Below are 27,516 nucleotides of genomic sequence, written 5' to 3'. Positions count from 1 at the left end.
TGCAAGTCAGGAAACAAAATCATTTTCTTTTGAATGGCCTCACTATGAACAGCCTCAGAACCTGACATTTTTTTATACCAATCCTGCAAAAAGAACCATGTCAGTAGACCCGTGTCTGTGCACAGTCCCATGTGGGGCTTTGTGCAATTCTCTTGCTGGATGAGGGCCTTGCTTAAATGACATCTTAAGTCAGCCCATCCTTCACCAATATCTTATTTTGCATGGCTACCACCAGCTACATTGAGCAAGTGTGTCAGCTTCATAGATCTGTATAGGTATTTGTTTAGCAATATTTTAAAGAGTTCTGAAAAAGTCCTAATACTGGCCCCCTGCAAGAAAACTTTTCCTCCTGCATGTTCACTTTCTTAACTTCATCCCATTTCTCTTAGCTATACTTCTGAGTGGCACCCTAAATAATTTCTTCTCATCCTTAGCGTCTTAAAATCTACAAAGATTTGTAAATTTAGGTCCTCCCACCTACAGTCGAGTCCTGCAACTCCCTATCTGGCCAGGCATTCCTGTTTCATGGCCCCTTTGTGCTGGTGAAGTGATACAAAGCAGCAGTACTGCAACTAAGAATCAGAGCCAACATAGCTTCAGTACATATTCAGTTTATGATCTGAATTATAATCCATTTATAATCTGACAGCCTGTCATGCACATCAGAGTGAGGATAAAGTCATGATGACAGGTTAATCAGATAAGGCAGAAGAGTTACCTTTCAGGGTATTTGATATTTTTTGCTAAATTAAAGTTTCTTGCCCCACATAACTGGACACATTTCTTTATAATTGCCTTAAATTCTAATAAAGCTGCTTAACTTCAGTTATACAGAAGATTGGACCCACGGAGCCAAATTCACTGCTGGAGTAAGTTGTTCAATTCCACTGAAGTCATTGGAGTTACATCTGCTTACATAAGTGGTAAAAACAACCAATATGTTCTACATTAGGCCTGTTATAAGTGATACTTAAAGCTCCACGGTAGAATTTTCAGCAGGGCCAGTGTGATTTAGGAGCCTAAATCTCATTTTAAAAAGAGACTCAAGCACTTAAATGCCTAATTCCCATTGACTTTCAGTAAGACAGTTTCTTAAGTGCATACGTCACTTTTGAAAAATGAGACTTAAGAGCCTAAGTCATTTAAGGTGCTTGTGAAACTTTTACTTCATGGTCTTTTGTGTCCTGTGCATTTTGCTAAAGTCTTTCAGACATTTTTATATTAAAAAATATACTTTGGGATACTTCATAGCATACAAGGCCCTAGAGTCACATAGTCAAAATTGTATTTAATATTTTAAACTTTTATCAATATTTTTTCAAAATGTTAATTCTATTCCTGTCTACTTTCTGATGCAACCAAGACCAGTATTGATAACGTCTCCTCTAAGTGTTTTTGTTTTAATGGAAACCTCTGAGAAACTATCTGTGATTGCATATGAGGAACTGGCTAGCATTGTGTGTCTTTGCTGTAATTGGTGTTGATTCAGTAAGTCACTTAAGAAGGTGCTTGAAGTGCTTTGATGAATATAGATGAACTTCAGCATATACTTAGGTCCCTGTTTAAGTCCAATTGAAGGCAATGGAGAGAAAGATAGTTTAGTGATTAGGGCATTTGTTTGGGGCTTTAGCTACATAGGTTCAATCCCCTGCTCTAAAACAAACTTCCTGGATGAACTTGCACAGGGCAGGCCCAAATTTTTAAGAGTATTTAGATGCCTCTGAGTTTTTAAAAATCTGGCTCTTAATCTTTCTGTGCTTCAGTTTCTGAGCTGCAAAATGAGAACAATAGCATGTTCCTACCTTCGGGTTTTGCTAGGATAAGTATATTAAAGATTGTGCTGTTCCAGAAGCCATATATCTACTTGAGATACAAGTGCTTTGCTGAGTAGAGAGTTGGTTTGATAAAACAGAGACTTAGGCAAGTGCTTAAGTTCCATGGAAAGTGCTTAAATGCTCTGCTGAATCACAGCTGTAGTTCCCAGACTGTCAACCCTCCACAACCTCATTAAAAGCAAAAAAAAAACCCAAAAAAACATTTCCAGGAATTCTCTTTTGCTAGCCTCATCCACAACCCCCACCCTTTTTGTATCATTCATCAATACCTAGTGAGTGCACTGACATCATCATCCAAAACCAGGGGCGGATTTACCATGAAACATACCGTGCCCTGGCACGCCCCCCCCCCCACCACAGCAGGGGGCCCCAGGGCCAGGCCCTCGGGCAGCCCACTCTGTGGCAGGGAACTGCTGGGGCAGAAGCTGTGGGGGGCGGTAGGGCAGGGAGGGAGGCTCACCTGCAGCCTCAGGGGAGCAGGCAAGTGGTACGGGTGGTAGTGAGTGCTGCGAACGCAGGCTGAAGGATGCAGGAGCAGCACGGGGTGGCCACACAGCCAGCTGGAGAGAAGCGGTGTTTTGAAGGGGAAACCTTGGTTCTGCTAGTGAAGGCAGGGGGCTGGACTTGATGACCCCCCCCCCATACACCCCCCCCTCTCTTTTTCTTAGAAGTTCTATGAGATAGGTATATCTCCATATTATTAACTGCCACTTCTCTGCATCCACCAGCTGCATGGCTGCCCCCTGCTCCTCCCAAGTCCGCCATTTGCACCACCCATACCTACCGCCTGCTCCCCTGAGGTTGCAGGTGAGCCTCCCTCCCTGCTCTTCTGCCTGGTGAGTGGTGGCCGGGTGCAGCACATGGGGCAGGACGGGGGCTGTCTGGGGGATGCGGCTGGCCGCCGGAACTGGCACAGAGCCTGCGGGTGGGGGGCGGGCAGCCGGGGGATGGGGCTGGCCACAGGAGCCGGCGCAGAGCCCGTAGGCCGGGGGCTGGCTAGGGGAGGCGAGCAGAGATGAGTGCACGGAGGCAGCAGGGTGCTCAGGTGGTCTCCGATGGAATTGTTCCCTCCCCCATCTTCAGGTGGGTGTTCAGCCCATGTGGGTCTCTGCCTGCTTCTCCGGGCCAGCCAGCGTGGGGCCACTGGGGCACCTGAAGCTGTCCTCAGTGGCCATGGAGATCTTGGTGTCTCCTCCCCGTCTCCTTCTCCAGTTCCGTGGTGGCTCTGCTCACACGCTGGGCCCCCAGCCCCATCCCACCCCTTCTGCCTGAGCTCCACCCCTTCTGGGGGCCCATAGCCAGCCCCTCCACCTTGCCCAGAGGCCTGGCAATTCTGTCAGCAGCCCTGCCCACACCCCTAGTTCCTGTGCCTATGGTCCCGGCTGCCGCCCTGTGACCCTCACCTAGTTCCGGACTCGTGCCTAGGAGGGACAAGGGCTGGCTTTCAGGCCCCCACTACTAAAAACATTCCAGCACCACTGGTGTTAAACCTAAGTGGGTGGTCCACAGCCCACCTATGGCTAAGACTCTGCTTTTTCAGACATTTTTAATCTGCCTAAAATCAAGGTCAGTTTTTTTTAGCAATAATGAAGTGACACTATGAGGCTGGCAGTCAAAAACGCAAAAAAATGAAGGCAAGGCAAGAAGACGAAGCTAAGCAAAAAGACAGTTTGTCATCTTATTTTTAAAAGCTTGAAGTATTGAATAAGGACATTTATCAAAAAATATGGGTGAGGAAACATCTGAATTATCTGATCACTTGCCGAGTTGTGGGGATATCACGATGACTGCAAAAGTTGAACAAGTGGACTCTGAAGTTCAATGGAACTACAAAATATTGGTAATTTTGTCAAAGTAAGGGAAGAAACCTACTCTAAAGACATTGCATTATGGCCAAAATCTATTTAAATTGGATATGATAGAATTTTTCTTAGTAAATAAACCAAAAAACATAGGTAATATGGAATATTTGAGAAAAGAGTAAGAGGTTGGATGACGAAAGCAATTTAGAGGTTTTCATGAGTCCCATTTTCTGAGGATAAAGAAAAGCGGGATGTCAGAAATGAGAAATTGGTTTATTTTTTTGGAAACCAGCAAGGCAGTCTACTGTTATGTTTGCAAATTATTCCCTGACTATAGTAAAGAAAAACAAACATTTGCTGACGGGCACACTAATTGGAGAAACATTGCAAGACATATTGCTGATCATGAAACTTCCAAAGCTCATATTAATGTTATGTGTAAGTTTGTTCAAAGGTGCTTTATTCATACCATGTTCCAGCCATTCCTTAAATTTAATCTGCAGTGCTGCAGCCAAATCTTGTGAGGGAGCTACGCATTTTTTTTACTTTGTTCAAAACACGTATGCCTTTTTTTCAGTTTCCACACATAGGTGGAGTATGCTACAATCACACTTGGAGCAGGCAAATGGAAAACATTTGACAGTGTCATAGGTCTCACCCCCACTTAGAGCTGTTGGGTTCCAATATGGGGACCTGCATGGACTCCCCTAAACTAAAATCCTAGTTTAGATCTGGTAAAAGCTGCCACCACCCAATAATGTACGTGTATTGGGACACAGTCCTTCCCCAAAATCCTTGGGGATCCCAAGAGCCCCAAATCCATGGAGTTCTTACACCTAGGAGAAGTAAACCATTCTCCCCTGCTTCCTCCCCCCTCCCTTCTCCTAGGAGAGATACTGGGATTCAACTACAGAGGGATGCCTCCCTCCTCCCCTTTCCCTGAGAATTTACCCAAGGAAAGATCAACCAAGTCCTTAACAGAAAAGATTTATTAAAGAATAAAAAGAAAGTAACTGTCTCTGTAATACCAAGATGGAACAATACACAGGGTCTAAACTTATCAATCTCTGGAGAGAATCCCCCCTCCTTTCTTTCTCAGTAAAAGCAACAACAGTACAGAATTAAAGAAATTCTATAGCAAAACACAGAATTGCAAATACAGAAATAAAAGTATAAGAATACTAGTTCCTTGCTAATACTCACTAGCTTGAATAGAAGAATTTATTGCAGAAACCTGGGAGGACTTGATTAAGATGTCTGGACTCCCTTAACTCCCAAGAGAGACTCTTTAACACAAAGAACAGAAAAAAAAAACTTCCCTCCACAGAGATTTGAAAATCTCTTGTCCCTGATTGGTCCTCTGGTCAGGTGTTCACAGGTACTGCTTGTTAACCCTTTACATGTAGAAAAAAACCTTAACCCTTAACTAACTGTTTATGACAGACAGTCAAAAGGATTTGTGACACCAAGTGGTCTGCTCGTGCAGATGCTGTTTTGGCTTTGAAAATGAGCTATGAAGTTATAAAGAAAACCTTATTAGACATAGCCACATCAAATTCTGAAAAACTGAAAACTGAAGCAAAATCCTTAGCAGAAAAGTTTGAAAAGTACGATATTGATGTTTTTACTTTTTTGTGGAACCATTTACTTCAAAGAATTAATGCCGTCAGCAAATCACTGCAAAAGGTTGATAAAAATTTATTGAATGCTGCACAATTGTTAGCCTCAGTTACAAGTTTTGTCATGGAAGTTCAAAATGACTATATCTAGGTGGAAGCAGAAGCACTAACATTAACAGAAAATATAAGTTCCTCTGATATCTGATGAGAAGAGTAAAAAAAACAGGACGTTATTTTTTTATGAAACTAGAGACAATGAATTCAAATTAAAAGGGAAAGAGAAGATTATCGTTGAGACAGTCACTGTTATTTGTGACACAACAATAGTGAAATTGCAGAGTAGAGGTGAATCTCTAAAGAAAACTGATTTATTTTGCCTGTTTTTTGACAGAAGTATGGACAAAAATGCTAAAATCCACCACGGTAAGAAATTACATGAATTCTACTGAGAGGACATAGACATAAATCTTTTTGAAGATGAAGTGAAATATTTCATTCATTTTATCAAAAATTGTGAGGCCTGTGCTTCAAGATTACCAGTTGACTTGTACATGACTGTTTGCAGGCAATCCTTCCAAATGTAGAAACCATTCTGAAAATATTTTTAACAATACCTGTCACAAATGCTTCTGGTGAACGTTCTTCTTCTGTATTGAAATGAGTTAAAAATTATTTGTGAAATACGATAAGTCAGGAACATTTGACAAGTTCAGTAATATTGGCAATTGAAAGTGCCTCTTTACAAAATATTACTTATGATGACTTAATTGATGATTTTGTAAAGAAAAAGTGTAGAAAAAAAGCTATCTGAATAATTTTTTTTCAATTTGAATAAGTTTCTTCAGATGAAGTTAACTTATTTTCCCATTCATGCATCATCTATACTTTTTATTTTTACACATTTTTCACTTTAGCCTAATGCAAATACAAGCTTTCATCTAGACCAGAAGTTCTCAAACTGTGGTCTGAGAGCTCCATTCAGGCGGACCGAGGAAAGGTTATTATGGGTTTTTTTAATAAAGCGCTCTTATCCAAAGCACTTTGCAATAGTTAGATAATGGTACAAACAATATTTGGAAAGATTATTAAGTGGTCCACCGAGACCCTCAGCACTTTTCAAGTGGTCTGTGAAAAAAAGTTAGATTACCAAAAAAAAAATTAAAATCAAGGTACCTCACTTTATTTTCATTTACTTCCTATTACTTATAATATAGGAGGAGGACGAAGATAAAAAGAATGAAAAATGGGCGGGGGAGATGAGAGAATGTTCCTTTTCTTGGCTGGGTCCTGGAGGGGGGGTGGTAGGGGCCAAAAATGAAGCTGAGCACAAGGCCCCACTAAGTCTAAATCTGCCACTGTCCAAAACTACTTAATTTGGACTGTTAAGTGGAGCTTTGTAGCTAATTGTATTTCCAAATGATGGGCCAAATGGTCTTTTCCTCTGCATCAGTCTAGAACAATCCCATTAAAGAGGAGAACCTGGCCCTTAGAAAGTATATTAAGGCTGTAATGTGCAATTGGGTTTTTAAATAGGGCTCCTTGTTATTTCAATGCAATTTCAAACTGTTTCAAAGTTGATGGCACAACAGGATTTTACATATTATTTTAATGTTCTGTTGTAATTCTGAGAGATAAAAGTAAAGGACAAATGTGACTATATCTTGAAAGCAGCTATCAACATAAGCATTGCCAGAGAAAATGGAATGATCTTAGAGTTAGTTATTGTTTCTCCAGGAAATTCCTTTTAAAAAAAATATTCCAGCCACACTTTACAAAAAAAAAAAAGGAAATCTCTTGTTCTTAAATAAAATGGAAGAATCAATGTATAAGAGGCCAGACAATATATACCAAGCAGACTGGAGTGAAATATCAGAATATTTAATACTCTCTCAGTGGAGACCATGTGATGTTCTCTGGAGCAATCCCCAGTGCAATGTGACTATCACATCACATTAGGATACCTTAACAGTTTCTGATGTGAACACACTGCATCAGAAACTTGAGAGAAAGCTAGCTCTCAAGGATGTGTATACTGTATTTCCAGAGAAATAAATGGTTTTTGTGAGTGCTAGTATGGCCCAACTTGGAAGACGGAGTAACTCCTTTTATTGCTCAAACTGCCCAAGCAAAACTTTCATTATCAGCTACAGACACATATCAAACTCATTGAAAACTGCCATCACCAAATACACTGAGACAGAAAGACAAACAAGTTGTAAAATATTCTAACAGTTTGGGCATTTTGCTTGTTCATAATAGGTCTATTTTAAAAAATAATTAGAAAGGCTGGCCCTTAAATGAAGTCTCATATAAAAACTGTTCAGTTTTGGAGATTGATTTTTGGCAAAGACTGACATGAGAAAGCAGTGTCGCTATTGCCCCTAAATATATGGTGTTCAGAAATTATGGCCAAGAGTTTTAAAAGTGACCTGTAATTTTAGATGTCGCTATTCTTGGGTGCCCAATCTGAGACATTTTACAGGGGCCAGATTAACAAAAAGTTCTGCACACTCTTTAAAAAAAATCAGGTTCATATAAGGTATCTTAGTTTGGGCACACAACAACTGAGGTACATGAAATTGCTAATAATCCTGGCCTAAACCAGTTATTTTATTTAGAAATGTAGCTCCCAGTCCAGATAAACAAATTTCAGTTAAAATATCTTGAGGATTTTCACCATATGGATTTATGGTATAGAAATGGCAACCATGTAATCTACAGGTATAGGAGTCCCTAAGTGCTCTTAATAGACAATTACACTGTATTAGGTAAAACATAGCTTTTTAAGAAGTCCCCAATTACATATTTACACGATAGGTCTATTTAGAAAATAGTATTCAAGAAGTCCTTACATTTGTATTGTCTTGAAAATACGACTCATTTTTAAAGTTCTTAAATATGTGTTTGTACTACAGTAAATTATTTGATTTTGTATGTATGTGTGGAGCCTTTATATACATTTGTGGCTATGTTCTGTTCAATGCTGTAATGTGATTTTTTTAAATGCTCAAATGGTCATCTTTTGTTTTAGGTGGAAATACATTTTTACTGCTTAGTTATAAACACCTAAAATGGTACTTGCTAACTAAAATGCTGAATAAATATCTTATGATACCTTGAAACACAAGCTCACAATTTCTTTAAATAAGCAGTCATCTTTTTCTATGCTATTAACTTCTTATCTAATATATCCAGATAACGTTAAAGAACTTTAGACATGGATGTATCTTTTAATTGCCATGGATTGAATGCACAGCTGACTCCTTATGTTGGGTATATACTGTGCAGTAGACAGGTTTGATTTTTACTTTTGTTCAAATAAGCAATGGGTTAACAATGATATTTAAAACCTCACTTAGTTCATGCTGAATCTGCATAAGCTATTATCTGAAAGCAATTGCATTGGTTATCATCTGTATAAAATTGGGACATTCAGCATGTAATTATCACACCATTTGCATTTTATTTGAATATATTTACATAGGTATCTTTAAATAGGTGCATTTGTTAATATACAGTAGAAATATGAAAAATGAAAGTATGAGAGTTTATGCTATGTTTCATAATATGAACTAACCTTAGAGCCTTGGTTTATGGTAAAACAGGAAATACGTATTGCTGCAGAGGCTCTGGAGGGTTTTGTAATGGTTCTGCTGTGGAACAAGAAACTAATTAATTCAGAGACCAACAGTTACCATTCGCTTTGCTCACAGAGCTTAAAGCTTGGATTATTGCTATAAAAGGGACCTTCCTATGCCTATATATGGGCCATAGTTAGGTCACTTCTTAGAACACTGTCTAAACTATGTGCCTAGAGGCATCCACATACAGTGAAGGCTGAGTGACGGTACAATTGCTGTTTTAATTACCTTAAATGAAAAAAAACATAGGCTTTCTGTAACTGTCTCTCAGTTTTCTGCTACCAGGCATTGCTAAGGCTGGATCATGATGGCTGAAACCCTCTCTTTATTCTTATTTCTATTTATTGCCTAGGAGGAGTTTGATCTGTCTTCTGTACTTCTATTGCCACTGCCTTAGACAACCAAGGCACAAGCAAATGGTATTTTATGTAGAACCAAGATTTCTCTGGTGTTGTTTTGCCTCTCACAAAGGACATCAAGCCTCATGAACAAGACCAGCTGGGGGAGGGGTGATATCACCTCAGCCAGGGCCGGCTCTAGGTTTTTTGCCGCCCAAGCAAAAAAAATTTTGGCTGCCCCCCCGTTCCAGCCCTGGGCTCCCCCACACACCTCCCTGCTGCCCCACCCCTGCTCTCTCTCCACTCCCACACTCCCTGCCGCCCCAGCGCTGGGGCTTCCCCCTTTCCCCCCCCCACCAGCAGCCCCCCCAAACCCCTGCCACCCCAGCCTTGGGCTCTCCCCCCCACCAACCTGCACCATCCTTCCGCCCCAGCTCTGGGTCACTGGTAACTCGCTCCCAGGGCAGGTCATTCAGCAGGAATTTTGGATGTGCACAGAACACAGACAGGATTGGTTCCCATATGGTTACAGAGCTGCAGTAAAGTGGAACAATTTTCAGCTTGTGTGATTGAAGGATATCTGGATGCATATTATAAGACTGTCCTACATAAATGAGGAAAAGTTGGTGCCTTTATTATTCTTTTGTTCCACTCTTTCTTTCTATGGGGAATTTGCCAATGCAATATCACTGTTTTCCTTTTAAACAAAACAAAACAAACAAACAAACAAACAAGGCAATGGCTGTTAAAAATAGCAATTCCAGTCCTAATAACCACTGGGAAGCATTTCTTGCACAATTTTATCCTACTTTTTCTACAGCAAATTACAGTGGATCAGTATATTTGATTTGGGAGAAATGAAGTAACAGCTGCCCAAACTGAGCTTGAGCACTCCTGAATTTTGAGGTGTTCAAATATGGAAGGCAGGTGCTGGGTGTGTGGTGGGGGGGACTGTGAGCTCCGCGGGGGAGCACGGCAGCATGTATGCAGCAGCATGTCTGGCACTGCGCAGAGCCAGACACGCTGGTCTGAGTGGCACGGTAAGGGGGTTGGGGGGTTGGAGAAGGGATAGGGAGCTCCAGGGGGGCAGTCAAGCGACAGGGAGCAGGGGGGGTTGGATGGGGTGGAGGTTCAGGGGGCAGTCAGGGGACAGGCAGCGGTTGGATAGGCATGGGAGTCCCAGGGGATTATAAGAGGACAGGTAGGGGGTGGGGTCCTAGGAGGGAAGTTGGGGGGGGTCTCAGGAGGGGGCAGCTGGGGACAAGGAGAAGGGAGGCTTAGATATGGGGTGAGGTCCCAAGGGGCAGTTCGGGGCAGGGGTCCCGGGGAGGGGGCAATCAGGGGACAGGAAGCGGGGGGATTGGATGGGTTGGGGTTTCTGTGGGGGACAGTTGGAGGGAGTGGATGGTGGCAGGGTGGGGCTACTCTCCCTCCCCATGGAGTGTCCTATTTTTGAATGTTAAAATATGGTCTCCCTACCATTCACAGTGCAACTCTCCACTCACAGCACGCTGCCGCATGAGCTCCCCCTCCTTCCTTTCCAGTTGGTAGTGGCCAAGGGAATGCTGGGAAATGTAGTTCTTTCCCTGCTCCAGGGCTGGCTCTATAGGCAGGGAGCTAACCAAGGAACTACAGCTCCCAGAGCCCCCTGTTGGTTCTCAGCTGCCATGCTGGATCCCTGCCGCCCCTGCAAATGGGCTGCCCCAAGCAGGTGCTTGCTTTGCTGGTGCCTAGAGCCACCCCTGACCTCAGCAGTCTGCACACTGCTCCAAGTGTGTAGCTTTCATTTTGGTATCTCTCACCTTGATTCTTCGGTACTTGAGCCTATCCTGTGGTGCCATTGTCAGCCATGGCATTTCCTTCTCAAGTAAATGTTTGTCCTGCATATCACATACTGTGTTTCACACATTACCTCTTTTGTCACAGCACAGATATTATACATACCCTCTAATTAATCCTCTTTGCCTTAACTTTTTATACAACAAAAGTCTTAACTGGACAACTATAAAGAGAAGCTGGGGGCTGACCAATGACAGCCCTCCATAGAGGAAGGGCCTGTTTTGAGAAGAGGGAACAATGACTTTGGCAGCTTCCTGGCACTGGCCCTGCAATTTGGTTCATGGCAGAAGAACTATAAGGAAAAGGTATGGAATGCACTTCTTCTGTACAAAGTGGTTTTTACTCAATTTTTAACCAGTGTGGCTATCTAGCACTGAGCCCATGAGCATTATCAGGCTGCTAACCTGAATTCACAGTTGTGGCATGTTTTTCCTTATTTAACATTAATCTTTTCCACAGCAGATATCTGGGTTGAAAAGCCAGGCAAAGGGGCCTTGCTGCTTGCAACAAACCTACTGGATTGTGGTTACATTTTTAGCCAGATCAAGAATGCAAAGACTCACTTATGCATGTTGGTTTATGTCTTGCTGGGTAGAAATTCAGCGTCACTTGTGACTTTTACTGAGCATTGTCTAGTTTGATATGCCTGTACTGAATAGTTGGCAATACCTCAAGCTTCAGTCCTCTCACAAAGAAATGGGAGTTTGATATCACTGTTTTGATAACATTAGCATATGAATTACCAAAGAATATCTATTAAAGATAATAGCCCCTTGTGCTTGTATTTGTTTTGAAAATAAGCATTTTCCAGGAAAACTATGAAGTATTTATATCATTTCACAGAGTATTTTGGGCCCTCACTAGCAATGAAACACTATGAATAATATCCACTCTTCTATTCTTAATTATAGGCACAGCTCTAATGAATATCACTGTAGCAGCATGTAAACAAACAGTTAATTTCTCTGTTCACTCATGGCAAAAATTACATTAAAGAGCTAGGCCTAGTGCATTTGCAGCAGAATGCAACAGAATAAGGAAAAGAAGATATACCGTATTTTTCCGTATATAAGATGCCCCCATGTACAAGACGCCCCCAACTTTTCTAACCCCAAATTCAGGTTTTTTGTTTTGTTTTGTTTTCTTTGCCGCTCCAGCCGCGCTTCAGCTGTCCCCCCCGACTTTGCCGCTCAGGCACAGGAAGAGAACGCCGAGGTAGGGGTAGAGGGGCCGAGGAGGGCCATGCGCCCCGGCTGGTCTCCGGCGGCGGCCCTGCCCGGCTCCTGCCGCATCCCTCCCCGGCCGCGCGGCTCCTGCCCTGGCCCCGCGTCCCCGGCCGCCCGGCTCCCCGCGTCCCCAGCCCCCCGTCCCCAGCCGCCCAGCTCCCCGCGTCCCCAGCCGCCCGCTCACCGGCCGCCCAGCCCTGCGTCCCCAGCCGCCGGCCCCAGCTCCCCGCGTCCCCGACCCACCGTGTCCCCAGCCGCCCGCTCCCCGGCTCCCCAGCCGCACATCCCCAGCCGCCCGGCTCCCCGCGTCCCCGGCCACCCGGCTCCCCGCTTCCCCGGTCCCGCTTCACCGGCCGCCCGTCCCCGCTTCCCCGGTCCCGCTTCGCCTGTCGCCCGTCCCCGCTTCCCCGGTCCCGCTTCGCCTGTCGCCCGTCTCCGCTTCCCCGGTCCCGCTTCGCCGGCCGCCCGTCCCCGCTTCCCCGGTCCCGCTTCGCCTGGCCCCGCTTACCCGGTCCCGCTTCGGCGGCCCCCCGGCCCCGCTTACCCGGTCCCGCTTCGGCGGCCCCCCGGCCCCGCTTACCCGGTCCCGCTTTGCCGGCCGCCCGGCCCCGCTTACCCGGTCCCGCTTTGCCGGCCGCCCGGCCCCGCTTACCCGGTCCCGCTTTGCCGGCCGCCCGGCCCCGCTTACCCGGTCCCGCTTTGCCGGCCGCCCGGCCCCGCTTACCCGTCCCCGCTTCTTTGGCTGCCCGGCTCCGGTCCCCGTCCACGGCCGCCCGGCCCCGCTTCCCCGGATCCAGCCACGTGCAGGCAGCGCGGTAAGGGGGCAGGGAGGGGGTGTTGGAGAGAGGGCAGGGGAGTTCAGGGGTGGGGGGGTGGATAGGGGTTGGCGGGGTCAGAAGGCAGGGAACAGGGGGCTTACTTCCGTGTATAAGACTACCCTCAATTTTTAGTCTAAGGATTTTAGGAAAAAGTATAGTCTTATACACGGAAAAATACGGTATAATGCGGTAACGTAAACTGACGCTTTTTGGTTTGGGTTCTGGTTTGTAGTAACAAGGTGCTAGAATGTGGCTTTTGTGCCACAGTCCTGGGTAATCATCAGACAATTCCCATTCTCCCAGAATGTAGGGACTGCTATTGTATGACACTGTTGAGCAGGTATGGAATGGGGAGAAAGGCATCTGGTATACCCCCTTTTGCAGCTGAGCTAGGGCCTCTCTGTCTAGTCTGTGATGTGCTTAACTCAATGCCATGTACATCTCTTTATTTGTACTGTAGTTCCCCAAGGTGGTGATAGGATTTGCTCATATAACATACAGCAAATCCTACAGATTTTATGCATGCAGAATTCTCAGGACTGTGTCATGCAATACAAACATTTTTCCTAAAAAAAAAATATTTTTTTTTCCATTTAAAAGATTAACAGATGTTTGATTTTTTACAGTGATTCTATTTATATTGTGAGTTGAAGAGATCTGTGGATCAAAATGATGAAGAGAGAAGCTATGGTTTGCTGTCATTTTCAGCTTTCAAGATGACATGATTAACTATGTAATTAGTAAAATCATTAATGAAGTTAGAATTGATCACTCAAGAGTATTTAAAGTACTCTTGTCCATTATTGTAAAAATCTTTGAAGGTTAATGTATAGGTGTCATTCCATAGTACAGGAAAATACTTATGTAAGCATCAAGTTTTGCCTGGACTCAAGGTGCAAACTAAAATTTTGGATTTCAAAGCACAAATGTCCTCATTATCCAGACGCACCCTAGAGAGTGACAAGCACTTGGGGCTTGACCAAAAGAGTGCACAGTGCTGTTTGACATTAAATGTGGGCATGGGAAGTAAATCTTCCCTGCCTCATAGAAATGCAGTTATTTCTTCATGTGAAAATATATTGTATGGTGACCAAGATAGTAAAATGCTCTATCTTACAGAAAATCAAGATAGCATCCAAAAATCATGAGGCATGTTCTGGTTATCCAGTCATTCAGTGCTCTCTCATCACCAAACAGAATAAAAAACCTTAGGAACTTTTCATTTCCACAAACTTAGCAACTTCTATAAACTCTGAGGAGTACAAGTCAAGATTGTGCTGTACAGGCCAGCAAGACAGGTAAAACTGGGAAAGGAAGAACCTATACAGGAATGATGGACTCCACCTAAACCAAAACGGAACCAGATTGCTGGCATATGAAATTGTAGAGGAGTTTTAAAGGGCTGGGGGAAAAGCACATGGTTCAGCCAGAGACAACCCTTAGGGGAGGATCTATTAACTGCCATTTTCTATATCCTAGTAAGGAGGAGAGGATGTAAGTTAGTAAAGTACAGGTAAGAACTTAACAGAAACAGTCAACTAAAATAGAGTCCCATTCAATTACATCACACAATGGCAGACAGCTAAAAACTGACAAATTTATAAGTGCTTGTATACACATGCTAGAAGTCTAAATACAGATGGGTAATAAAGATGGGTGAACTTGAGTACCTGGTATTAAATGAGGATATTGATATAATAGGCATCACAGAAACTTGGTGGAATGATGATAATGAATGGGACACAATAATACTGGGGTATAAAATATACAGGAACAACAGAGTAGGTTGTGCTTGTGGAGGAATGGCACTATATGTGAAAGAAAGCACGGAGTCAAAATCTTAAGTGAATCAAACTGTACCATGGAATAAATTGGGCCCCACACTACAAGGAGGATGTGGAAAAATTGGAAAGAGTCCAGTGGAGGGCAACAAAAATGATTAGGGGGCTGGAACACATGATTTATGAGGAGACACTGAGGGAACTGGGATTGTTTAGTCTGCAGAAGAGAAGAACGAGGAGGGATTTGATAGCTGCTTTCAACTACCTGAAAGGGGGTTCCAAAGAGGATGGATCTAGACTGTTCTCAGTGGTACCAGATGACAGAACAAGGAGTAATGATCTCAAGTTGCAGTGGGGGAGGTTTAGGTTGGATATTAGGAAAAACTTTTTCACTAGGAGGGTGTTGAAGCACTGGAATGGGTTACCTAGGGAGGTGGTGGAGGAATCTCCTTCCTTAGAGGTTTTTAAGGTCAGGCTTGACAAAGCCCTGGCTGGGATGATTTAGTTGGGAATTGGTCCTGCTTTGAGCAGGGGGTTAGACTAGATGACCTCCTGAGGTCCCTTCCAACCCTGATAGTCTATAGAATCATAGGCTATCGATGCATAGAAATTCCATGCTTGAATAATAAGAATATAGTAGTAGGAATATACTACCAACCACCTGACCAGTGGTGATGGTGACTGTGAAATGCTTTGCGAGATTAGAGAGCCTATTAAAATAGAACACTCTATAATAATGGAGAGTTTCAGCTATCCCCACATTGACTGAGTACATGTCACCTCAGGACGGGATGCAGAAATAAAGTTTCTTGATGCCATACATGACTGCTTCTTGGAGTAGCTAGTCCTGGAACCCACAAGGGAAAAGGCAATTCTTGATTAATTCCACAGGTTCTGATCCAAGGGATTAATATAGCTGAATCACTTGGTAATAGTGACCATAATAAAATTAAATGTAACATCCTTGTGATGGAGCGAGAAACACCAAAGAAGCCCACCACAGTAGCATTTGATTAAGTCCTAAATGGAGCACATAAGAGGAAAGAAGTGAGGCCACTGGACAACGGAGGTGCTAAAGGAGCACTCAAAGAAGATAAGGCCATTGCGGAGAAGCTAAACAAATTCTTTGCATTGATCTTAACTGTAGAGGATGTGAGGGAGATTCCCACACCTGAGCCATTCTTTTTAGGTGACAAATCTGAGGAACTGTTCCAGATTAAGGTGTCAGTAAAGGAGGTTTTGGAACAAATTGATAAATTAAACAGTAATAAATCACCATGACCAGTTGATATTCACCCAAGAGTTCTGAAGAAACTCAAATATTAAACTAGAAGTACTAACTGTGGTATGTAACCTCTGATTTATATCAGCTTCTCTACCAGACAACTGGAGGATAACTAATGTGACACCAATTTTTTAAAAGGGCTCCAATGGTGATCCTGTCAATTACAGGCTGGTAAACCTAACTTCAGTACCAGGCAAATTGGTTGAAACTATAGTAAAGAACAGATTTATCAGACACATAGAGGAACACTATTTGTTGGGGAAGAGTCAACACAGCTTTTGTAAAGGGAAACCATGCTTCATCAATCTATTAGAATTCTTTGAGGGGGTCAACAAACATGTGGACAAGGGTGATCTTGTGGATATAGTGTTCTCGGACTTTCAGAAAGCTTTTGACAAGGTCCCACACCAAAGGCTCTTAACCAAAGTAAGCAGTCATGGGATAAGAAGAAAGGTCCTCTTATGGATCAGTAACTGGTTAAAAGACAGGAAACAAAGTGTAGGAATAAATGGTCAGTTTTTCAGAATGGAGAGAGGTAAATAGTGGTGTCCCCCTGGGATCTGTAGTGGGACTAGTGCTGTTCAACATATTCATAAATGATCTGGAAAAAGGGGTAAACAGTCAGGTGGCAAAATTTGCTGACAATACCAAATTACTCAAGATTGTTAAACCCAAAGCAAACTGCATAGAGTTACAAAGGGGTTTCACTAAACTGGGTGACTGGGCAACAAAATGGCAGATGAAATTCAATGTTGATAAATGCAAAGTAATGCACATTGAAAAACTTAATCCGAACTATACATACAAAATGATGGAATCTAAATTAGCTTTACCACTCACAAAAGAGATATTGGAGTCCTTGTGAATAGTTCTCTGAAAACATCTGCTCAATGTGCAGTGGCAGTCAAAAATGCTAACAAAATGATTAGGGATGCAGCCCCATGCTCTGGGTGTCTCTAGTCTCTGACTGCCAGGAACTGGGAATGGACAACTGGGGATGAGTCATTCGATGACTGCGTTTTCTTTTTATTTTCTCTGAAGTTCTTGGCATTGGCCACTGTTGGAAGACAGGATATCGGGCTAGATGGACCATTGGTCTGACCCAGTATGGCCATTCTTATGTTCTTGCAAGTTTCAATTATTGGAGGGAGGGATAGCTCAGTGGTTTTGCGTATTGACCTGCTAAACCCAGGGTTGTGAGTTCAATCCTTGAGGGAGCCATTTGGGGATTGGTCCTGCTTTGAGCAGCGGGTTAGACTAGATCTTCTGAGGTCCCTTCAAACCCTAATAGTCTGTGATTCTATGAACTCCACTGTGTCCCCTTTATTTAATCAGAACTGTCTTTTTGAAGTTTATAGCCTGCAGCGTAAGAGGTGTTTTTGTATTTACTTGTTTGTACTGAATTGTTAAACAAGAGTGTGAATTGGGAGTGTTCCAGCTTGTGCAGTCACCATAGATTTTTACACATGATTTGAGTATAATATGAAAAGGTCAATGCTTGTGAGCCTTGGGAGGAAAGGAGTTTAACAGCCCTGTGATTTAAGTGATTTCTGCTCTATTTCTGAAAACTAGCTTTAAATGGTACATGATGCGTCTATGAACTGAGATTGTAAATTTAGGGTGAGATCCTGGCCTACTTCAGAAAGTACAAATTCAGAGCTAAGATGGCTTTAACACTTTAAGACCAGGAATACCCCAGTCCCTCTGGCCCTTTCCGAGTTTGGACCTAGAACTTCAGGGTGCCTTCTGCAGAGTCTGGAGAGAGAGGGATAATGATGCCCTGGAAGCAGCTGAATCCCCTGCCCTCTACACAAGACGGTTGATATATACACATGTGGAGAGTCTTCTCTGTGCATAGATCTGGGGAGGGAGAGGAAATGGGGCCTTTATTAGCTAACACCATATCTTCTGGGTCTCTGAGTATGTTGCATCTATGTTCTTCAGATGATAAATTGCTTAGAACTGGGACATTCTCTTTTTTTGTTCAGGCCTAAGTACCACATTAACACCCAAATGAGAGTGATCACCAATTGATTTGTGACATTTCTGAAAGTAAGAGAGAAAATGTTAATATTTATAGAAGATCTTACTCTAAGGCCTGATGATTTCAGTGGGAACTTACATGATTAGCACCTTACATGATTAGGCCCCTTTATTGTTAGATACATTATAATAGCAATTTCAGCATTACAAATAGCTCAGATTGCCCAACTTTTATATCTTTTCAGTTACAACCATGCCAGGGTCAGTAAATGATTGGTTAAAATGATCACAAAAAGTGAAAGAATATGCGTTTCAGTGACAATTTTTGTTTATTTAGACAATAAAATGATTTAAGTTTTCTATTATCCTTGAGAAACACTGAGTATTAGGCTGAATTATGGTTGATGCAAGTAGTGGTTGCAAAGAACAGCTGAAACATTCACGATATGACAATGTTCTCGTAGGCACTTTTTAAAAATGTAGGCTAAATTAAAAGAGATAGTAAAGAAATATAATAAAATACAAAATGTGAGTGTATCGGGGTGGTCACCCACTCCTGGCCTGAAAGAGGTTAAAAGCTAGCCATTGGAGATGGCTGGGAGCCTTAGGCCAGGCTGATTGAGGAGGCAGCCTAGGCTGTGGCCAGGCCCCAAACAGACCCAGCTGGCCCTATAAAGGCCAGGGACGCCAGGAGCAGACACACAGTCTCTCTCCAGCTATAGAGGGAGATGGACCTGGCTTCAGGGACCCGAGCAGAGTACTTGAGTGAAGCAGGGCTTGGGAAAGGCAGAGGAGCTGGGGAAATTCAGCCTGGAAAGCCCCAGGCTGTGGCCTAGCATAAGGCCAATGGGTACTGGGGGTTGCAGAGGACAGCCAAAGGATAGGCAAAGGCAGCAGGTCCAACCCAACCTTGCCGGTGATGAGTAGGCTGATAGTGCAGTCTGCCCCAGGGCGTGGGGGCTAGATGATGACTGGCAGTAGCCTTATAGTGAGGTGGGGATAGTGGGTGGGGGTTCCCTGGGGAGGGGAAACCCCGAGACTGAGGGGTGTATGGCCAGGGGGAAGCACCCCAGATAATGGGGCACCTGGGGCCAAGCAGCAGCAGGACACTGGTGCTCCGGAGAATGGATGAGCTAATTCCCAGAGATAGCCAACAGGAGGCGCCGCAAGGATGAGTCCTGCACGCTTACAGTGAGATACGAACATGTGATCAGGTGCGTCTGTGTGAAAAAATCAGAGTGCTTTCCATTCTAGTAGTTGGTTCTTAGATGCTTTTGTGCTAATATAAATTCCACTTTGTATTAGCGTCAGAAAATTCAATAACATTAAGGGTTCCATTCAGCCAGGGCTGGCTCTAGGTTTTTTGCCATCTCAAGCTTAAAAAAAAACAAAAAAAACCCCCCACACACACACTGCCGGGAGCGCAACTGCCGAAGTGTCCCAAATGCCACCCCTGAAATTGTGCCTCCCCAAGCACATGCTTGGTTTGCTGGTGCCTAGAGCCGGCCCTGCGTTCAGCTAAAATTATCCACAAGCTTTCAGCTGCACAAAGAGAATGATCCTAAAGACCAAGAATTCTGCTTGTTCAATGCGTTAAACTGACCTAGTCAAACAAAGGTGGGCCTGCTGCACCAGGTGGAAAAAAAAAAAAAGTGCAGTGCAGCTTGGATTTTCATAGCTGAGGAGGGTAAAGAAGCTCAGATAAACATCTGCCTACTGCAATCTCTTATCATACCCGTCCCAGCCTGACAAGATTGAAACTCATAGAAATTACAGAAAAAGTCTATATCCTGGAGTTACCAATATGTGTGGTTTTATTGAAGTGAAGATGTAGAAAGACAAAACCTTATATACGTTATACATGAGCCTTTTGCCATAGTAGCTGAGTGCCTTACAAATTTTAAAAGAAACATTCCCTTTTTCATTTTCTAAGGCAAAATACCCAACAGAGATGATATACCTTTCACTTGGGCCCTAGCTCATACACACTTTTTTCTTTGAGACCAGTTGCTGTATAGTATGTTGCACAGGAGTAGGCAGTGGTGCATTATACAGCCTCTAAAAAGAGTACTCTTCCTCATTCCTTGGAATTACGAGCTGCTGTCATAGCTACAGTAATGACAGAAATCTGACTGCTAAAAGAAATGAAGGCTCCTTTTATGCTTCATTAAGGTTAGGGCACATTCCTGCAAATGTTTACGCATGTGATGAAAGTTAGCAAATATTGACTCATTACCAGTGAAGGAAAATATTTTGTTTCACCATATTTGGGTTCTGTCAATTTGCTTGACTCCCCATAAATCATAATATATTGTAAACTGTATATTTCTCCATTTTAAAAGACACCTTGTTTATTGTTCTTTGCTTCAGATATGTACTATATAAATAATTTAAATATGTTTTTAACTATGCAATGTTGTCCCGTTTCGGTAACCTAGGTGGAAGAGTCTTTATTTTTAAAGCATTCATCTTTATCATTCAAAATTGTCATCTTTGTTTGCTGGTAACAGAAAAGAAAGTAAAAAATTGAATTCCTCTCATACGATTATGTTAACATTTTGAAATTCAAATCAGTTAACACCAATACAGTCAAATGAAATTTTAATTTTTCTCTTGACTGCAGTGCATCTCCTTTTCTCTTGCTATCTGTATATCTGGTTTTGTAGAATATTTTCTCATTATTTCATCTCTCATGAAATTGATTTTTAAAAAGAAGCAATCTTTTGAGGGAAATGTGATATAAAAATGATTTACAAAGATAACTCATTAACACTAATGGAAAGATGATTTTACATTCCCAGTTGATTTAGACATGGGGCCTGTTTCTCCACTTCATTACACTACTTTTGCATCCGGGTAATTACATTGAAGTCCACAGTACTACTTTACTGTAAAACCAATGTAACAGAGTAGAGAATTTTTATATTTGTTATATTCTGCTCCCAATTTGAATACAGTTAAAGAAGCAAAAAAAAAAAAATCAATGCAGCAGAATGTTCTTCACTTTGTGCATCATACAGCTTCCTGTATCAGGAATAGGAATTACAAATGCCCCATGAAAGGAAGACAAACCTCTACTAAATCAAGGATTCAAATATTTGGCCAAATTCATCTGTGTAACTCCAATGAAGTCACTAGTTGTTACAGCCAGAAAGAACAAGGCTCATTCAGATTGCATGACCCTATCCAGTAGAAACATTGGAGTATGTTCTTTTCTCAAGACCCGATTCAATGCTTATGGAAGTTAATGGAAAGAGTCCCACCGATTTCAATAGGTGCTGGATTAGGTCCTTAATGCAGGTAGATAATTCCCATTAACACTTCTTATTTTCATGGGGGAACCGAAGGAAGAATACAGCCAATGGTACATTTTAACTGCATTTTTAATGAAGCACTTTGAGCTACATGTATATGTAGGAAGGTAGGAGAAGGTATTCTGCCTTTCAATCCAGACAACTACATGTAAAGCCATTGTTTTAATCTCATTTAAAAGTTATGCAAAGAGCTAAACATGCATTAGAAATACCTTATCATTAACTTGGAGTTTCCATTCCAAAAGATTTTACAAATCTAAGAATGCTGCAGCATGTTATCCCATCGAAAATTATTGGTGAAAAATGAGAAATCTGTGTGTGAGATGGAATACGAGATCAATAACTTTTATGCATCAAGGATATTTGGCTTATTTCAACAGAAAAATGAATGCTACACTTATTTTTTTAAGCTAAAGTATGGTTTATAGTATGCTTGTTTAATAGGACTTTCATTTGTTCTGGAAATTGCATGCAATGAAAAAAAACCAAACACAAACTGATTATATAAATTTCACTGTGGGAACCCTACAAAATTAAATTTACCAAAACACTGTTAATCCTGTACCAGTAAAATGTAAGATTACTATGTTCTCTCTTGGGCAACTAGTCATGCCAGCCTATTTCAGGCCTGAGACCTTCTATGACCAGGTTACATATCTTACAGACCTAGAGCCTATAGGCCTTGGTTTACAGCTTTATCTTACTTATATACCTAATACACACTCATCAGTGATACATGCTTATTAGTTTTATACCCCTGTGGTATAAGCCTACTTATATTTTGCCACTTAAACCTACAATTTAAATCTAATATAATACCCATACATTAGTTACGTATATACATTTAGATACACAATAAAGTCAATGGCAAATCAAGCTAATGATCGCTCATGCTATAAAATCTGGCTAGTCTCTAAATCCTTGGGTTTGAATACTGGCTGAGAGGCTTTGAAAGAGAAGATTTATAATTTATGAACAGGATTTGAAAATTCATTTTACCACATAATGTACATACTTTACCATATAGCTTCCAATTCAGAAAAGTCATCCATATTCAGGAAGGGAAATTAGGCTTGCTTAATGTTTGTAAATCATGTGCTTAAGTTCCATTGACTTCACTTGCCTAAATCTGTACCTTGCCAGGAAAGCATTACTCAAGTGCTTTGCTAAACTGGGACCATAGAGAGGAGGGGGATCACGCACTGAATACGTGTATGCTTGTGTTGGGGCGGCTGCCCCACACAGGCAGGAGAAGGGTTAAGGCAGCCTTGGAGAGGCTGTGCAGAACCCAGCCAATCAAGAAAGGGTTTATTGGGAGAGCCAATCAGGAGAAGGCTTGCAGGAGCAGCCCATATGTAAAGAATGACCTAAATCCAGACTCAAGTATCAGAGGGGTAGCCGTGTTAGTCTGGTTCTGTAGAAGCAGCAAAGAATCCTGTGGCACCTTATAGACTAACAGACGTTTTGCAGCATGAGCTTTTGTGGGTGAATACCCACTTCTTCGGATGCAAGCAGTGAAAATTTCCAGGGGCAGGTGTGTATATATAAGCAAGCAAGAACATTGCTTATATATACACACCTGCCCCTGGAAATTTCCACTGCTTGCATCCGAAGAAGTGGGTATTCACCCACGAAAGCTCATGCTGCAAAACGTCTGTTAGTCTATAAGGTGCCACAGGATTCTTTGCTGCTTCTACTAAATCCAGACTGTAGTTTGCCCCTGAAGCCAGGGGCTAGACTAGAGACTTCAGTTGGTTACTGAGGCAAGCGGAAGGACTGAGGACTGTCTGTCCCCCGAAATGGGGGAGACAGCAGGCTGGAGCACAGCCATGTCCTGAAGAGGATGCTGCTGTCCGGGAGCAACGCGGGTCCAGCTGGTGGAGACGGTGGAGGAAGTTGAAGTAACAACATGTGGGACACCGCTAGTAAAAGGTACCCTGGAGGTCCGAGAGCTAATTCTCAGAACAACCAGCAGGAGGCACCGCAGCGGTGAGTTGGCACTGTTACAATGCTCTAACATAACATGGACTTTGAAAGTACTACTGACTTTTGTTTATATATCTTAATATAGAATAGAACAAGGTAGCTCCTCTGATGTGAGATTTTTTAAAACAAATTTACTTATCTTTCAGCCCTCTTGTATACATCTTTCTGTACTACTAGTATATGCCATTATTTATATAGTTGTATTACATTTGTGTGGGGTGAGTTGATTGTATTTCAATGACTGTCGCTTTAGGTATCTATATTAGTTTTAAAGTGTGTAGCTACCTGAGTCATCTGCTGTTTGAATTATTGAAGAGTAACACAATCATTTGATCACAGAATTAAAAAATGTTTGAATACTTTTGCATGGAAAAAATAGAACAAACTTAATGAATGAATAAATAAAATAAATGCCACCTAGCCCTTACACAATGCTTTTCACCTGTAGCTCTCAAAGAGCTTTACAAAGGAGGGCGATATCATTATCCCCCTTTTACAGATGGAGACACTGAGGAACAGATTGATCTTGGGCAAGTCACTTCATCTTCCACCAAATCAGTGGGAGAGCCAGCAACACTGCCTCCATGTGATTTCATAAGGTATATCATCTTCACATTCTCCTCTCAAGCATGTGGAGTTGCTGCCTTGTTTCAGAATTCTACATTTTGGGTTGGGGGACTGAGGTGTCCCAGTCATTGGGTATGCCATGGATCCATGCTATTACCATGCAAATTCTTGGTCTGACTTAAAGAGCACACATTTCTCTGAGGATTGAGCTAAGGACAGAAGTATCTGATTATGTGTAATCACAAAAACACTTTGAGAGACATTAAGGATCTGCCATCTACCCACAAATCAGAAATATGTAAACCAAAGTGGAAAGCATAGGCTGGTACTCATATCATGTTTTACAATTCCCTAATTACACACTTACTTGATAGAGTATAATTAGCCATCAGAAAAAAATACTTACTTAGGAAGCTATTAAAATTTCCTAAATTCACTGGATCTGGTAAATGTGTAATTACTGGCTTATTAAGATGCAGATGACTTACCTGCTTAACTGTAATTGGGCAAGGCCTTCTAAAGAGTGATTTTGTTTGCAACTTTCTTGATAGCAGTGTATTTACAATAGTTCTTACTTTGGGCAAACCATTATTGAAATTGTGAGTATAAAAATATAGATTGTGAAGAGAACATTTTAAAACAAAGTTATTTTGATATTACGGTCAATTCATATGCTATTTCATATATGATCAACATATGCTAAATAGATTTAAATTACTAAACCATAGTCTTAAGAACACTTGACATGAGTGGATGACCTAGGAATAACCCTATGTCACTAAAATTACAAGATTACCGTAAAAGATGTGCCAATATGTGATGTTACCAAAAAACCTAGATTGCAATAAGCAACAAGGTATTGTCCAAGATCACAAGACACCTGACTAACATCATGGAATGTTCTGTCCATACTGCAGGGTACATGTGCATAGATGGTATGAGAATATACAAAACTAACAACAACAAACAACCTATGAGAAATGGGACACCCCAATAGTCATGGGGTGTGGAAGTACAGATAAGGAAAAGAGGGTTGAAACCCTCATGCATATGCATAAAGTGTTAGGTGTGGTCAGAACAAGATAAAAGAGATTCTCTGGTTGGGTAAAAGTGGGAAGACCCCTCCCCCCAAGGGAAGACTGATGGGGAAACCCCAGCAGGAATTATCCCTCTATTGATGATTGTGTATAGAGAGGTCCATCAAATCCTAGAATACCTTTGAGGATGTGAGTATGACTACAGTCTCAGTTATTCAATGGGTTTTTGTAGGCTCTATATATGCCTTGGGTAACTGTTATCTCACTTATCATTTTAGTAAAACTTGTATAGATAAGACTTTGTACCTGTGATTGTGTCTGTGGTCATTATCCTTGGACTTTGCATGTTCCTAAAGTCTCCAAATCTGAGAAGAGACCCAGAGGTAAATTTCACTCTGTGGGGCTTGAAACTGTAGCAACAAGAGCTGAACGCCTGGTAGTTTAATACAAAATTATTAAATTCAATTTAAATAATAAAGACTACAGTTTTGTTCAAAACATTTACCAGAACAAAAAATAAGCAATTTCTCAGCAATATGTGTAAGGATGCCAATTTTATTAAATCACCACATTTATTTTGGATAGCCAAGAATAGTTTCAAACAACATCAAAGTTTATGGCCAAAGTATACTTCCCTGCAAACAGTTTAACAATAGACTGGCTGTGACAGCTTTAGCTAAAGGACAGAAATGGTGCTGCTCTTGTATAATACACAAATAAAGTACCATAAGTCATGGGATGGGGGGATTTTAATTAGTTGGAATGTGTATTTTTGATTGTGTATATAGCAGCTTTTATGAAACAATGCTATAGAGTAATTTCAAATATTTAATTTACTATTTACATTAAATTCAGTTGTATTAACTTATAGTAATTTTTAAATGAGTGTTTCTACTGTGCACACTTAAAGAGGGATAATCGGTTTAGTCACTTATTATGTACACTTTGACTTCTTCCATCCCTGACCAGGTTACTGGAAATATTAACGTTTTTGAAAATGGATCAGACTTTTTTATATGATCAATTAAAGGGCATTACTAGTGCATAACAAATCAGTTGTGTATCCTTGATTTACCCTTTGTATGGTGTAGAATACTACAGATTTCCTTATTACTGCATTATAAAGAACATGGTAATGAAATGCTACATTTTATAGCTTTTGTAAATGTTTTCTTGTTCTGCTTCAATCTTTTGTTCATCAGCTGTAGACGGTTCATGGAAGCATAACAAATATTTGTACCTAGCTGCATTTCATCATATACATCTTGGATACATAAATGACATAACATACATAAAACCCACTGAAGATTTTTCATGGAGAGGGTGCATCTGGCAGCAGAGTCATAAGATCAGACCTTAAGCTATGTTTAACAGGAGTCCTAAAGTACGACCAAGAATATTTACTCAAGGATATCTTTGTGATGTATAAAGCTATGAGATGTTTTGTGTATTCTCCAGCTAAAACTGAAGTGCTTTTTAAAAATTGAGTCCATAAACCTTGATAAATAGAAATGCAAACCAGTAAAGAACTCATTACAAAAGCAAGCAATTAGATATATTTGTGCATTACCATCATTTCAGACCATTGAATGAAAATAAATTAGGCCCACTACTGCATGAATCTTTAATTTGAAAGTAAAAGGATGGTCTTGTGATTAAGGTACTGCACTGGGATGTCATTTATTACCTTTCATAAATCCCTTAATCCAAGGGCTGGGGAGCACCAGCTGAACTGAATGAGGCCATTTATTTGCCTTTCTACTTGACCCTCTTTCCCTCTCAAGTCCACCCACCCCCCACCCCAGCAGCAGCCTGATACCTCTAACCTATGAACCCTTAACATCCACCCTATCCCAGGCACCTCCGCCCTTGCCCCCCCATTCTCTCAGTCCAAAAATACACAAATATCTCTAAGACTGGGATAACTATGTAATAGTTTGTATACGGCCAAACAGTGGGTTTTTTCTCTCATTGTTTATTTTATATATTTTCCCTCCACTAATTAAGATGTGGATAGCTTACTGACGAATCATAACAAGGAGAGATCACAGGTCTGTATAGATATTATGGAGACTGATTCAATATAAGAACCTGAACTGAACAGAATGTCTTTTCATTACAACTGTTTTGGTTATCGCAATGTGGTTATTCACGTATAAAAAGACCAAGACATTCTTGTGACGTTGCACTCCATATGTTTATGGAAATATGCTTATGAGTGTGAATATAATGTAACTGGAATATGCCTTATGCAAAAGGTCTCTTGTAATGTATCATTACAAAGCTTATAATCTACTGCGTGTGTTCATCTTATTTGTATGAATGTATCATTCTTGTATCGGTCCTATTGTAATTATGCAAAGTGTGGGCCATTAATAATGGCTTGGAATCTTGATGGCGCCCATTAATCAGGACAATTGGTTGTAAATGGCTCTGTTTACTTAC

This window comes from Mauremys mutica, chromosome 2 (assembly GCF_020497125.1).
Source record: "Mauremys mutica isolate MM-2020 ecotype Southern chromosome 2, ASM2049712v1, whole genome shotgun sequence".
Taxonomy (NCBI): Eukaryota; Metazoa; Chordata; order Testudines; family Geoemydidae; genus Mauremys; species Mauremys mutica.
This window is presented reverse-complemented; position numbering follows the sequence as displayed.